Genomic DNA, 17,461 nt, shown 5'->3' on the forward strand with positions numbered 1-17,461 from the left:
TAAGGTGTATGAATATTTATATTTCTATTTTATTAGTATTCTAACTCTTGAGCTAAATTCTATAATCTATAACAAATCTTTTATGCTTTTGGTATAATATTTTTTCCGTGTAATTAAGCCTAATGTGATTTTGATAGGGTAAAGTATATTTTTTGTCCCTGAAGTTTGATAAAAGTTTTAAAAATACCTTTAAATTTTATTTTGTTTTAATTTTGTCCCAAAAATTTTCGATTTGCATCAAATATACCCCTGACGGCTAATTTTTCAAAAAATTTAAGACTAATTTAACAACAATTTCATAAGAACAACCCTCAACACAAACAAATTAAGCATAATTTTCATGCATTATCGTTAAATTGGTCTTAAATTTTTTGAAAATTTAGCCGTCGAGGATATATTTGATGCAAATTGAAAACTTCTGAGACAAAATTGAAATAAAATAAAACTTAGGGGTATTTTTAAAACTTTTACCAAACTTCAGGGACAAAAAGTATACTTTATCCGATTTTGATAAAAGCCAAAGTTTAAAGTTTAAGAGTAATATTAGGGAACCAATGGCCTAATCGTACAATGTGTACAATGGGCTAAATCTTTGGTCTATGAATAAAATGAACATCACCTATACTATCCAGAATAACCATCCGGATACCAGGATAATAAACATCTCATGCTTAAGCTAATTTTGGAATTCACCAAGGATCGAACTCTTGACCTTTCGGATCTAGAACTCTAATACCGTGTCATGAAACCACTCATCCCAAAAGCGTAATCTGACAGGACAATGTAACACTAATGATCATATCTCTAATACTTCCTAAATCTCCATTATACACATTGTACGCTTAGACCATTGGCTCTCTATACTTTCTCAAAGTTTAAACATGCTTCATGACAATGTATAATTTTAACTTGTAGAGGATTATTATAATTATATCAAATCAAGAGTAATGCTAGTTATTAACTTAATAGACTAATGTTCACTATCAATTGAGTTAGGCAAACACATAAGCGCTCATTAATAATAGAAAGGCAACTTCAGAAGAAAATGTGTATTTATTTTCTTTACTATTAATTATTAAAGATGTTTCATCCAGCCGTTGATCACTATGTCTTTGGTTGACTAATTGTCATCACGACTAATAAGTCATGTGAAAAAAGTGGTATTTTGTCCTCATACAAAGCCAACCCTTTAAATGTTACCTCTCTATAATTGAACAAAAATATCAATTTTGTTACTTTTTATTTTTAATATAAAGTTTGTCAAATGGTTCATTGAACACCACATACTTTTCATACTTTTCATAGCTGCATAATGAAAAGGGAAGGAAAGACTTGGCCTGTATCTTCTTCTAGTGGTTTACATTTGAAATTTAAAAATGACCTCATCATGATAAGGATAAATTACACATTTAAAATGAAACAATGAAGCCGATATTATTCGTTTATCCTAAATTGATCTCGTTTTTTTATAAATGTCTTGTATAAATAGTTCTGGACAAAAATGATTTAGTACTTATACATAATAAATCATTCGGAGTCATAATGATTTACGGAATAAAAAATTTGAGTAAATCGTCCTGAGTTACAACGATTTACTGAGAACAAACAGAGTAAAACACCATGGGTCACCGTGATTTAAAAATAGATAAATCGTTTTTGCCCATACTAATTTAGTAGGTGGGGCGATTATATATTGATTTTATCCACCGATTTAGAAGGAGAGACAAGTCTATATAAATTAATTTTACCCACATCGATTTAGTATATAATTCAACTTTAATTTGGTCATGAAGATTTATTGTTTTACACTTGTCTTTTACTATCTTAGAGAAAATTCAGATATTCAAAAAGAAAAAAATTTGTAATGAATGCTACAAATTGTCTCTACAGATTAGATGGTATTGCTTATGTCATTGGCCATATAAATGAGAATGTTAATGTGTAAAATTTTTATTGATTTATATTAGAGTACAAATAAATTCTTAATTTATTAATTTTAGAACGAGTGTGATAGTATTAAAATTTTTATATTAAACTCTCTGAAAATGTGTAAATTTCAGTTTCTCATAAAGTTGTTCATATTTACCGGCAATTCACTTGAAATATTGATCAAGTATTGATGAGAAGTGGAAAAAGTACAACTGTAAATGATATAGAGAATTATGTATTAGATTTTTTTGTAAGTTCACCAAAGTCTTTGCATTATTTTTCATCTTCAGCATAGAAACTAAAAAGGGATAAGAGTGTTTGATGAAGATTTTTTTTGTTGACTTGGTTTTAGCAATTGGGAATACCATTTACAAAATTTTAGTTTTCTTATACCATTGACATTAAATAAAATTAATGTGGCTCACCTTGTTACTCACTTTGGATGAACATGCATGTGTGATATTATTACATGACGACTTTGGTAGAATTTTTTTTAATGGATTTCTATCAATAGTCGACCTTTATTTTTATAAAACAGGTTGAATATTTAAGATGAATTAGTCCATAAAATAATTGAGTGATCGTCTTTGAATTTTTGATGTCATTATATATATTATTAGAGCATTTTTTATTGTTAAATGCTCCTGAAATTGATTTTGAGAGCATCTTGGATTGTTGCTGGAATTGATTTTTAACCTTTTAGGGTAGAATGAGAGTGAAGTGTTAGAAATGAGGGGATTTTATTTTTGGGGGTTAGTCTTTATTTAATTTTTCTTTATAAAATCATGACTTTTGAACTTTTTAGGTCATGATGATTTTGACTATAAACACTACAAGAAACAATGTAATTATCGACGTCAAAAATCGACGACCAGATTTTTCGTCGATATTTTTCGATGGCTTGTTGTCGATAAATTATGACTATAAATTAAAGATCTTTAGTTACATTTTAAAATTGTAACTTTAAACTATTTTAAGTCACAATTTAGAATCGTAATTATAGATTTTTTTATGTTATTAAACTATTATTATATCCATTTTTAAGTTTTGTAGTTTTTAAATGTGACATAAAAAAAACGATGATCGAAAACCTAAAATAATTTTATTAAAAAAGATCATTATTTAAAACGGTGACTTTTGACATCTATTATCACGTTCTTTTTAGAATTTTGTGACAAAAATTATTTTTTAAAGTTATAATTTAAAACTGTAATTATAGATGAAAAATCATATAGTCATCATAGCCTTACGGGTTTTAAATGTGACATAAAAAAATTGTAGTTTAAAGTAAAAAATATTGTAGTAATACATTATTAAGTATTGAAATTTTGAATATGATAACATAAAATAAGATAATAGTATAAAATTCTTATCAACTAAATGTTTGATATGTGTGTGTGAGAGAGAAAAATATTCACATATCACGTCTAAAGAGATTAATTAAATATGACGTATGTTCTTGAGTATTTATATTCTTATTATTTTATTTGCATTCTAACTCTTAAACTGTGTGTGAAAAATATTCACATATCACAACTAAAGAGATTAATTAGATATGGGTGTATCTTTTTGAGTATTCTTATTATTTTATTGATATTCTAACTCTTATTAGTATATATCTATTAAACTCTAATAAACTCTGTGTTTTTTGGTTTCATAAGAATATAATATTTTCCGTTTACTTTAGCCTGACGTGATTTTGATAATAGCCAAAGTTTAAAATTAAACATGCTTTTCACGACAATGTATAATTTTAACTTAATAAAGGATCATTACATCATATCATCAGTAATGTTAATTAGAAAAAGTCTAAAAAACTAATTAGGGTATTAGTTAACTTTACTAATTATAATGTGAATTATAACAAAAAAGTTTAATAACACCAAAAAAAATATCTATATTACTCAAACTTAATCCTAATTTAATTTCTCATCATTATTCACTATGAAAATAAAAAAATAATCGCACACTCCACATTTCCTCACACTTCCACTCATGTCGTTTACGCTACCGTCTTTCTCTCCCGCTCCACTCATACCTTCGCACCTCTCCCGCAAACGGTGTCAACCCCGTCGTATCCTCTACTGCAGCTATTATCTATGCAACGCTGGTGATACTCTTCATCGTGACATGCAATCTGGATTCAACGTCTTCTACAATGCAGTTGGTTATTCTATGTCGAGCTTCACCTATGAGTCCCGTCCACCCTAAGTCACCGATATAGGCGCTTCTTCACATGCGTCACTATTTTTCCCGCAGGCAAACATCATCACCGTGACACGCAGCGCGACGTGCGGTGTGTTTTGTGACGCAATCGGATCCTCTAAAGAATTTTTTTGCTGTCGATTGCAAATAGATATCCTGAGCAGATAATGTGGGAGGTTTCTTTTGTTAAAATTTAGATATTTTTTTTATTAAACTAACTGTGAAATTTTTTTCTTATATTTGGGATGTTTCTTTTGTAAAACTTGGAATTTTTTTTTTACACTTGGAATTTTTTTTCGATTAGTTGTGTTACAAGCTCGACTCAAATGGAGAGAAAAATTTTTGAAATAGCTTATACACAATTGATATTCCCTTTCGGCATTGCTATCAAGTGAAGGTTTCAGAAGGCTTAGAGAAGGGAGAGTTGAATCTATGACCTTCTTTAACTTTAATAAGGGAGTCTTAAAACCAAAATTTAAACTTGGCTTCTATCTAGTCTGCGCAGCGGATTATGCAGGAGACAATTTCATTTTGTCTCATAAAAATCAGAAAAACATAACTAAAGAAGAGAGGAAGAAGGTGACACAACCATATATCCTGGTTCAGTTGCCTTATGCAATGCAACTTACATCCAGTCTCCACCACAACGTTGGTAGAATTTTCACTATCAATTCAAATATTACATACACCAATTCCCCAGGATTCAACGTAATCATATCTGGGCACACAAGCTTCAACATAAACTTGATTTGGCTATGCAAATACCTAGACTCACCACACTAAATGCTTACCTAACTTAGCAAGGGATACCTCTCATGTACATGACACAAGACAGAAAATTCAACAAAAAAAAATCTGAAATCACTCTTGACTTTTCTCTCAAGTGTTTCTTTCAGCCTTTTTCACTCTATGGCTTTTTCTCAATGTCTCTCTTTCTTGCCTTTTACCTCTCAAAGAAAACTAAGAAAGATATACATTGAAACTAAAATACAAAACAGTAAAACATGAAGGATATGATTATTCACAGCCTTTATGCTATAAGTTGAATCGGATTCAGTTTTCTCTAATGAAACTCTTCATCTTGACGGAATGTTGCTTTGATATAGAAACATTGTCCAAAACGTTGAACTCTCTCAGAAAAGCTCTCAAACAAATTCAGATTCTGGTTCTTTCTCCTTGAGTTCTGATGAGATTTAATTTTCCTTTTTGTACCTTAGACAGAGCCACAGTTAGGGTTCCTCCCAAGTAAACTTCTTGGACCTTGGGCTTTCAAAAATCATCCCTTCTTTTTCTTTAATCAACCCCAAAATTAGGGATTTGAAATCTAGTTCTTGGCTTAACTGAGGAAGGCAGAGCAACAAAGATGAGTTTTCTTAGTGATAATCTCAAATACAAACCCTTGAAATTGTGCTTTAACTCCAAATAATATTGTAAGCCATTGATTTACAGCAGATAAAGTTTAGCCACATCTTTCCTCTTGTTGACCGAAATGGTGGTGCAAAGAGTTGGAGAAGAAGTGAAAAAATCAATTTGCATGCAAAAGGAAACTAATTACCTTTAACATCTGAGTTAGTTTAACATGCTTTTGGTTAGTTTGATTGAACATTTGCTTTTTTTATTAACTTTCTCTTTCTTTTTTTTCTAGTGTATGTGAACTTGAAGATAAAGCTAGCACTCTCTCTCTCCCTCCCTCCCTCCATCCGCTTTAGGAAGGAAACTTTTCTTTGTTTCAATTTGCATGAGCTAGGTTGTGGATTCAATTTACATTCAACTTTGAGAGCACTTAGTTTTGTTTGGGCTACATCAAAACTACTATTTGAACTTGTATCACTAAATGAAACAATCAAATCCAATTAAGTATTTAACCCAATAAATTAATGTTTGTTATCATCATCAAATTAATTATATTCTTAACTCAACATCAAGAATATCAATCATCCAAAAAACAACCTCAAAGGCTCAAATAAAGCTGTAACTACACAAGAAGACCAACAAATCCAACTATATCTAACAGAATATCTAAGAAACCTATTCCACATATATCCTAAATAAACACTTCGAATATTTTTATTGTTAAAATTGAAATGTTTCTTTGTTAAATTTTAGATGTTTTTTCTTAAACTTGAGATGTTTTTTTATTTGAAATTTTTTTGTTATACTTTAAATGTTTTTTTGTAAAACTTAGAATGTTTTTATTGTTAAAGATGAGATGTTTCATTTTCTTAAATTTGAGATTTTTTGTTCGATGGCACGATGCGTAGAAGAGTTGCGGCGAAGGGTACAATGGCAATTCGACGGAAGATGAGGTACCAGTAAAGCAGTAACATAATGAGAGAGGATAAGATGAAATTTCAAGTTGATGAAATAATTATATTTTGCTAATCCTAATTTGGTGGTGTTAATCTTAATTATTTATCATTCTATTATTTAAAAATAAAAAATTATTCAAATTCGCTTATATCTTAGTTGATTCTTTAACGAGACTGAGTTAGTTAATATAAAACTTAATGTCCCCTGTCAATTGAGTTAGACAAACACGCAACCGCTCATTAATAATAGAAAGGCAACTTCAGAAGAAAATGTGTATTTATTTTCTTTACTATTAATATTAAACATGTTTCATCCAGCTATGTCTATGGTTGACTAATCGGCAATCGCCATCACTATTCACTAGCTACTAAGTACTAACTACTAATGTGAAAAAGTAGTATTTTGTCCTTATACATAGCCAGCCTTTTGAATGTTACCTCTCTATGATTATCAATTTTTTATTTTTAATATAAAGTTTGTCAAATGGTTCATTGAACAACCCATATACTTTTCATAGCAGCATAATGAAAGGGAAGGAAAGACTTGGACTTTATCTTCTTCTGGTGGTTTACGTTTAAAATTTAAAAATGATCTCATCAAGATGAATATCCTTATATATATATATATGTTCATGCATGCATATATAATGCAAGCAATTACTACGGAGAAAATAGATATAATACAATATACAACTGCCGTATGTTGGAGGAGAGGAGACTAATAATTCACTAATCCAGTATGAAGACCGGTTTTAAAGGACAATAAAATTTAGATAATAATAAAGTAAAACATAAATTTATACATTTAAAATTTCAATATATATTACATATCTAAAATTTATATTAGTTATTGATTGTTTTTTAATTTCTTTATTCTTCTATTTCGATATGGTGTTAGCTAGAGTCTATTATTTTACTATGTTTAAATCTCCAACACTTATTTAAGTAGATGACTGACTTAATTACTTAAAGAGTAAAGTATATTTTTGTCTTTAATGTTTGCAATTTTTTTTAAAAAATATCTTTAATGTTAAAAACATTTTAAAAAAAATCATAAATATTAAAAACAAAAATAATATTTTATCCTAATAATTTAAATTATTCAGACTCATTTTTTTGTCGCAAATAATCGCAACATGACGAAAGGATAGACTTGCACGTTAACTTCTTTTAGTATGAATGAGAAATTCCTTGTGTTCATGCATGCAATCCATTATTCTTAGATACATGTTTAGCAGAAGAAGAAATTAAAACAAAAAAATCACATGGAGAAAAGAAAATTTCAAAATGTTAAACTTAATACTCATTAATCTGTTATCTGTGGTGGAATTTTCTTGCGATTACTGTCCATTGTACTAGGCCTACTGCTCTATGGGGCCCATGGGACCACGATAATATTAATACGGTTTGAGTATGTGACTATAACATTTGTGGGAGAGATTTTTATACTTTGTCACTGGCACTCGCACAACCTCAAATCGGTGTGTTGAATGTTTCAACTTTCAACTTTCACTTCTTCAATGTTTCGTGCTTTTCACCAATCTTTTAGTTGACGAAAATTCTTAGCAACACGTCTTTATTTGATGCATGTCAATAACTCTATTCAGTAGAATAAAGTTTTGTATTATTATTAGTGTAACACTACTTATTAAGTGTATCATTAAAGATTTAAGCTGAGTTGGTCTAATAGTTAGTTTGTTAGTCTGTTTAAAAGTGTCGAGAGTTTGAATTCTGGCATCCCGTCTTGTGTATGCAGCAATCCATTAACTAGCAGCAAATGATAAAATCGAATTCTGGATCGAGATTTTGGGAGAAGAATTGGAGAAGAAAAGAATTACTAACTTATCCCTAATTCCTAATTTAATTTAAAGCAATTAACTAATTAAGATAATTATACGCTGACTTAGCAACACTAATTTCTAACATAATTTGTTATACAATCAGTTTTAACTTGCCATCATAACTAAATGCATTTTCATCTCCATCATTCTCCCTCAAGTTGGAAGCACTTGAAACCTGTCCAAATTTTCATCTCCATCATCCTCCCTTAAGTTGGAAGCACTCGAAATATGTCCAAAGTTGAAAACACTATCATCTTCACCATCCTCTCTTAAACTAGAGCTGACCATAGCTACATTTAAAATCTGTTCAGATCCTCCCTAAAGTGGGGTATGCAAATCTAGCATGCCCAACTTGAAAATGAGTGCTTGAAATGGACCGGGTGCCAAAGCTTTGGTGAAAAGATTAGCTGTTTGATTAACTGAGTTAATGGGCAGCAACTTTAATATGTCAGCTTGCGTCTTTTCTCTTACAATGTGACAATCCACTTCAATATGTTTGGTGCGCTCATGAAACACTGGATTGGCAGCAATGTACATGACTAATTGATTATCACAATAGAGATTAATAGGTTGCGGATGAGGAAGTTGGTAATCATGCAGCAAATACAATAACCATTGACCCTCTTTTATTGCTTGAGCCATGACTCGATACTCTGCTTCCAAAGAAGAACAAGCCACAGACGTCTGCTTCTTACTCTTCCAAGAAACGAGAGAAGATCCCAAGAAAAAATAATAACCTGTCACTGATTTCCTAGAATCAGCATAGGTTACCCAATCCGAGTCAACAAAACCAGAGAGGTGAAGAACATTTTGGCATGAGAAAAACTACCCTTTCGCAGGAGCTTGCTTGATATAACGAAGGATATGTAGAACAGCCTTGTAGTGTTCATCAATAGCACAATCAAGAAATTAACTAAGCTTTTCCACAACAAATGCAATATCTGGCCATGTATTAGTCAAATATAGTAACCTCCAAAAACATGTTAGGTCCTCAAGTCTCGTGCCATTCTTTTTAGAAATTTTACCATCATAAAGCATAGAAACGCTGGCTAGTTTTGCCTCTAACATCCCATACTCCTCAAGTAAGTCAAGTGTGTACTTACATTGATATAAGGTAATGCCTCAGGAACTATGTGCCACTTCCATACCAAGAAAAAATTTAGCTTTTCCAAATCTTTGGTGCTAAACTCAGCATCCAATACTTTTTTGATAGCCTCAATTTCAACCATATTGTCTCCAGATAAAACTAAATCATCCACATATTCAAGAATTACAGCCAGGCCATTATTAGTGTGTTTGGTGAAGAAGGAATGATCATGGCTTGATTTGATGAAGCCATGTTACTGAAAAAATCACTGAGACGCAAATTTCACTACCGACTAGCCTGTTTGAAACCATACAAGGACTTGTCAAGCTAACAAACCGCACTATTGGGGACAACAAGGCCTTGTGGAGGAAGCATGTATACTTCTTCTTGTAACTCACCATGCAAAAAAGTGGTATTCACATCCAGCTGGTATAATTCTCACCCTTTTGCTACTGCCAAAGTGAGTAAAAGTCTCAATATAGTGAGTTTTACAACCAGACTAAATGTATCAAAGTAATCATAGCCAGCTTGCTGATTAAAACCTCGAGCCACAAGCCGAGCTTTATGCCTTTCAACGCTCCCATCAGGATTGAATTTAACCTTGAAGACCTACTTGTAACCAATGGCACGCTTTCTTGGAGGCAAAAAAGTAATTGTTCAAGTTTTGTTCTTCTCAAGAGCGAGTAACTCCACACTAATTGCATTTCTCCAACACTCATGCACAACAGCTTATTCATAAGTCTTCGGCTCAACTGTAGTAGTTATAGCAAGGAAAAAAGCTCTATGAATGGAGGATAGCCGCCCATAATCCACCATTTGAGGTAGTCCATATTTTCTTGAACATGATTGGACATGAGAGCAACATGTGTTAACCAACATGTAATAATAGTCTTGTAGGTAATTAAGTAGCTTTTGAATACGGGTGAATTTTCTAGGACCCTGAATATGATAGGATATACTAGGTTAAGATGCATGAGAATGAGAAGTTGGTGTATGTGAAACTGGTGTACTATGAGATGCATTTGTGGGCTCATGATGTATATGTTGCAAATTCAATGAATTATCAACAAAAGGATCAATGTCATCAAAATGATAAGTAACGTTATGCATGGGAGCAAAATCAAATTGACTTTTTTTAGGAAATGTCTGAGTGGATTTATATGAAAAATAATACTCATAAAATTCTACATTTTTAGACAAATATGTTTTCCTAGTGTGAAGATCAAATAAAACATACCCTTTAGTGCTGGTTTGATAACCAAAAAATACACTTTTTTGTGCCCTTAAGTCAAATTTTTTCTTCCTTGTGAAATAGTGGATGCATAAGCCAGACAACCAAAGATTTTAAGATGATTTATGTCAGCATTCTTGTTAAATAAAACTGCAAAGGGGGTTTGATTTTTCAAAATTGGACTTGGTAATCTATTTATTAATTGTACAACTTGACCAATGGTATAATTCTAAAAACACTTTGATAAACCAAATTGAAAAAACAATGCCCTTGCAAAATTTAGTATGTGTTGATAATTTCTCTCAACAATACCATTTTGTTGGAGCGTTTCAACACAAAAAGTTTGATGAATTATGCCATGTGAATTGTAAAAAGAAGTGATTTTAAACTCAGGACAATTATCCGAACGAATGATCTTAACTTGGGTTTGAAATTGAGTTTTAACATAGGTTAAAAAATTTGTATCAAAGTTCTTGCCTCTGACTTTAACTTCATGAAATAAATCCAAACAAATCTTGTTTTATCATCTACAATTGTTAAAAAATATTTAAAATTTTTTAAAGAAACTGATGCTATAAGACCCTAAATATTCATATGCAAAAGATCAAAACTATTTTGGCTTCTTGATTCACTAAGAGAAATGGCAAACGCTTTTGCTTTGCAAAGTGACAAGAATCACAAGGTATATCATATTCAGTTTTACTGCACTGTATAAAAGATAAATTTATTTTATTATTTCTAATTTGCTTTGTGGTACATGGCCTAGCCTATAATGCCATAAATCATTATTTGAAAAAATTAAAAAACATTGATTTTGTGTAATTGTATTTGCTATCCTAGTATTCAAGCTAAGTGCTATATTTTTGTTGCAATTTTTTTTAATTTGCTGTATGTAATGGATGCTTTAAATGCTTCGTATCTGCTCTCTCTAATATTAGAATGCCTAATTGAGATGGTAAATGCATCATGTACAGCCCTCTTTTTGCTCTAGCTGCCAATCATCTTTAAAGAATTCTGGCTCTGTATTTCACAGTATTAGTCAGTAAAAATACATTGACAATGCAAGCTTTTTGTAATTTTAGATATGAAAAGTAAATTAAAGTTGAAACTTGGTATATACAGCACATCATTGAGATAAAGTATGTCTAAAAATACCATAATTTTACTTATTCGTGTTGTTGTTTGTGTCCCATCTTGTAATTTGACCAGAATTAGCCTAATATGCCTAAAAGTAGTAAAACAAATACATTTAATGTGACACATGATCTGTGGTACCTGTGTCTAGCACTCAAGAGTTTGAAAAAAAGTTTTTACTAACAATAAATGTGCAATATGAGAGCTCATGCAAAGTGTGTAAGTCTCTAAGATTATACCTCTCTTACCTGCATTGGTGTGGCAGGTTTCTCTCACATTTGCTCCTTGACAAGGCTGTGTACACTCTTGTTGAAGAAAGGTAAGCAATGAGTTTCTTAAATTCTAATTACACAAAAATTGAACATCACTCTCCTTCTCTTGTTTCTCTGTACGACCACTATTTCCTTCAATCTCGGTGGCTATGTGATTTGTCACAGTTGCATTATTCATTTTCCGTGATAATTTTTGTCTTTGGAAGTGGGGTGAGAACCCATGTTTGTGGTAATAAGTATCCATAAGGTGCCCTGTCTTATGACAATATGAACATGTTTTAGAGGAGCTCCTTCCACCACCTCTTCCAGTTCTCCCTGCTCGTCCCCCTAGTCGTCTTCCGTTAGGGACATGGTTGTTAAGATCGTGCACTAAATTGGCCACTGCAGAAAAACTTTTAACTGATGCGTAAGCATCTTGTACCTATTTTTTCCTTATTTTCCAGCCAATTTTAGTTAGAATTTATTAAGTTTTATACTATTTTAGTGCAAAAATCCTCTTTGGATGCTACTTTGAGTTGTTTTAATATTTTTATAATTTCAGGTGAAATTCAGAGCAAGTTGGCAGAGTTTTATGCAAAAAGGAGAAGAATTGAAGCAACCCTCTTGGGTGCTAAATGCCAAGCTGGCATTTAGCACCAGCCACCAGCACAAAACAGAAACGTTGCTACCCCTTATGGGTGCCAAACGCCCAACTAGCGTTTAGCGCCAGGCAATCCGAATTAAAGCCCACTCTTGGAGCATCTCTAGTTGGATTTAGCTTTTATTAGTTATCTTTTATTTTATTTTTTATAATTTTTATTTACAAACAATATCTTTTAGTTTTAGGATTTATTATTTTATTTTATTTTTAGATCAAATTAGGTTAGATATAAAAGGAAAAAGATTCACCCTTTAGGGGGGACTTCTGCTCTTCCGCATTTTTTAGAACCCTTGTTTCCTCTGTAAGTCATGAGCCACTAAACCTTCTTGGCTAAGGTTACGAGCTCTATTTATTTCTATGGATTAAGACTATTGCTTTTCTATTTTAATTAATGTATTGATTTAGTTTCAAGGATTACTTTCGTTCTTAATTTCATGAATCTGGGTGGAACGAGAGTATGACCCTTATTCTAGATGCGTTCTTGTGACCCTTTGGAGAGTTCTCTCATCTGAACAAAGCTTGAAAGTAAATTCCCCCTAAATTGCTAATTACTTGAACTAATTTGGATATGTGACATATAATCCATTTAGCCTTGGGTAATTAGGGTTTTTGTGGTCGTAAACTAGATTTGAACTTAACCCTTTAATCGGAATCAAGTGACCAAGAGATTGGCGATGAAGATTAGAGGAGACTAAATCACTAAGAGACTAGGGTTTAGTCAATTACAGTTTGCCATGAAATGAATCTTGCATGATTAAAATAGTTGGTAAGAAAACTTAATCTGAAAAAGTAAACATCTCTGATACCTTAACTGTTTCTCTCATTGATTTCTACACCAGACGCATTATTTGCTTCCTTTATTCTTGATTTATTGTTTAATGCTTTTGAAACCCACAAAACCAACTTTTCTATCTGCCTAACTAAGCCAATCAGTTGACCATTATTGCTCAGTCCATCAGTTCTCCTGGGATCGACCCTCATTCACTTGAGGTATTACTTGGACGACCCGGTGTATTTGCCGATTCAGTTGTAAATATTCTCAAAATCCGCACCACTAACCTCCTGATATGAACCATGAAGCTGCCTCTCTTGTTGAGTAAGCAAAGAGACCACTTCATTGATAACAGGAATAAGTCTCATAAGCATTATCTGGGATCTCACAGTCCTATATTGCTCATTCAAGCCTCTCAAGAACCTTACCGCATAATTCTCTCTTATGTAATTCCTCATTGTTTCAAGAGCACAATCACAGTTTTCATTGCAATCTTTGCATTTAGAAACTTGCTTGAAGCCTTCAATTTCTTCCTAAACTGCCTTCATCTTCGTGTTGTATCCTGTGATGGTTAAATCTCCCTATTTCGTTGTGTATAATTCTTCTTCTAGCTCAGTAATCTTAAATAAATCCCCATGAGAATACCTGTGCTTTAAATCAACCCACAGATCTACATCAATCTCATTCCAAGCTACACTCTATGCAATTAATTTCAGTACTCAATGACAAATTAATTCAGACTACAACATATGTGTTGCATTTATCCCAAACTATAAAAGTTGGATTATCCTTATTCAGTTTTTGTATAGTTTTATCAATGAATCCTAGTTTGTTCTTTGATTTCAAAGCTAGCCTCATAGCTCTAGATAAGAAATTATAGTTCTGAGTGTTCAAAATAACAGTAACAATAGAGATTTCTAGACTCTCACCTGAATGCAAGTAATAAACACTTGCCGGATCTGATAAGAAAATAGCGCTTGATTTTGTGCTTGATAATTGCAGATTTGAGAGTTTGCTCAAAATCCGTGCTAAGCTTTGAAGCTCCGCTGGAGAAAACTCTGAATCTGGAGTTTGATTCATCTGAGGATCTGAAATATGGGCGTTTGCCATTGCGACTAAATCACAGCTCCAATTGCATCAATGGCACCCTTTCTTCAATCTCAATCTTCCACGCTCACCGCACCATGATAAAACTGAATTCTGGATCAGAATTTTGGGAGAAGAATTGGAGAAGAGAGAGAGAGAGAGAGAGAGAGTAGTTTCAGTATATTGATGCAGAAGGAAATATTATATATTAACTAAAGTTACATATTGCCTACTATTTATATTACTAACTTATTCTTAATTCCTAATTTAATTTAAAGTAATTAACTAATTAAGATAATTATACGCTGATTTAGCAACACTAATTTCTAACAGAATTTATTATACAATCAGTTTCAACTTGCCATCATAACTGAATGCATTTTCATCTCTATTAGCAAACCCTCAAATGGAGTTCCGATCGGCAACGAATTAGTTTTTAGCCTGGCGGGTTGAAAAATAACGTGGGCAACAAAAAAAAAGTGTATCCTTAAATATTTTGGACATCAACTTATAACAACCGAATTATTTGATTACTGATTTAAACCGTGAATGAATGGTTAAACCGTCTATTTTAGATTGTAGGTGTGCACATGGCCTGACCCGATTCGAAGACCCGGTCCAGTCCCGAACATTTTAGGGGCTAATTTTGTGTGATTTCACCGGGTCTAAGGTCGGGTAAGGGTCTTAAAAATAGACTCGGTCATTATTTCGGGCCGGATCCGCGGTCAAGTTGAACCCGACTTCACCCAACACATGTGCACCCTAAGGGAACTAAAAAAGATATATATGTTTTAAATTAATTTCAATATTATGTTATATTAATTATAAGCTTATTGTTTTATTTTGAATCACACTTGTTAAATTAGAAAATAGATCAAAGAAGTTTCAAATTAGAATTTATGGACAAATTCAAGTTCAAATATGGATATCGACTTTTCGGTAACAAGTTTCTTCTTTATAAATAAGTGCATCATAAATAAATTTCTTTGTAAATATGTTACGTTTCTTTATAAATTATTGTTAAAGTTTTAAAGATCCAGTTTTCACCCGATTTAAAAACGGTATAGTTGTGACTCAAAATATTTAGGTTTTATTGAGTTTAAGACCGGATTAAAATCTAAAATAGATATGGTATATATTTAAAATCAAATCTGAATCCAAACAAATTCGATTTCACCCGACCCGTGAACACCCTATTAGATTGTACTTAAGTGAAGATATTTATTATAATTTAATTTAACATAAGATGAAATTAATATAATCATTAAGGCATAAAAACACAGCAATCGCTATAGCATAGCGGTACATAAGTGTAAATTAATTCCTAATGTGGGCTAGACGCAGACATACACTTTTTTAGCAGGTGCATTAATTTCGTATAAAGTGATAAGTAGAGATCGTGTTCACAAAAAATTGTCGATTACTAAATTAACTTATTTAACGAAATTAAATTAAAGACAAGAATTTAGAATTAAAAGTTTGAACAAAATAAAATGGATATTAGCATAATTGATTTCACCATATTATAAAATTTAATATTTATGATTATGTTATTCAACTTTTTAGTTATAAATTTAAATTGATTAAATTTTCTAATCTAATTTCTAGCCTTTTTTTAAGGTCAAAAAACTCTTTTAAATTTGTCATAATCTCTTAGCTATAATTCATGTGAGGAGTATATACGTAACAAATAGTTTTTTAAAAAATTTTAAATTCGACATTTTATTCTCAAAAAAAAATTATTAGAACTTTTAAAAAATAAAATATATAAGTCATTTTTTGTTGTATTTTTTATGACTTATTTGTCCAAGTAAAAATAATGGATTTGACTAAGATATAGACTTATATATCTTACTTTTATAAAGTTTAAAGGCCTATATTTAATAAAATTTTACTGAGGACAAAAACGTTTGATGCAAATTTTTTTAGGGATCTGTTTGGATATATACTCTTTATGTTAGTAAAAGATTATATTTTGTGAGGGTAAAATACTGTTTTGGTCCCTAACATTTGGAGTGAATCCTATTTTATTTTCTATCGTTTTAATCGTCCTATTTTTATCCTAAAACATTTAAAATGGCATCAATGTATGTTATCCTACCGTCAAATAATCTATCACTAACAATTAACAAAATTGATGTACTATTAATGATGTTTTTGTTAAAATTACGTTTGCTCAACCCCTCTCCCACCTTCACTCTCTCAACAAGCTCAAATTTTATTCTCCTAAAAAAATGATAAGTAGAGTATCGTTAAATTGGCATCAATTTCGTTAATTGTTAGTGAAAAATTTGACCGTGAAAATAACATTGATATTATTTTAAACGTTTTGAGACAAAAATAAGACAATTAAAATGTTATGGACCAAAATATTAATCTTTCTAAACGTTAAGGGACCAAAACCATACTTTACTCTATTTCATAAAACTTGTGTAAGAGCCATACAAATAGCATTTCTCCCATCACTAATTTTCGCTTAATTTATAGTGTTTATAATTAATAGTTTCGTGTATAATATTTTTTTCTCAAAGTGCATTGTAAGTTAACAATAATTTAAATGATAATCAAATATTTAAAAATATTAAAATTGATTATAAATATATAAATCAAAATAAGTATCATTAAATGATATTAATCTATAATTATCCAATTCACGTAAAAGGTTACACCTAAATTGTCATAGCTAACAAGATTAGAATATTGTTACAGTGATGAAATGAATAATTTTTTTATTTGTTAAAGAAACGTGGAGAAGTAGGTTGGTGAACATGTGTTAAGTGGTTCTCCAAAAAATGGCAGCCTTAACTAAAAGCAGAAGCTGCAAAATATGATAGATAAAGAAAAATTAATCAGATAAATATTATTTTGCGTTAATAATTATGATTAAATTTTTGAATTTTTTATTTTGGGTCCAGTAATATTTTTTGTAGCTGGATTATTTTTGCAAAATAGATG

This window comes from Arachis ipaensis, chromosome B10, assembly GCF_000816755.2.
Source record: "Arachis ipaensis cultivar K30076 chromosome B10, Araip1.1, whole genome shotgun sequence".
Taxonomy (NCBI): domain Eukaryota; kingdom Viridiplantae; phylum Streptophyta; class Magnoliopsida; order Fabales; family Fabaceae; genus Arachis; species Arachis ipaensis.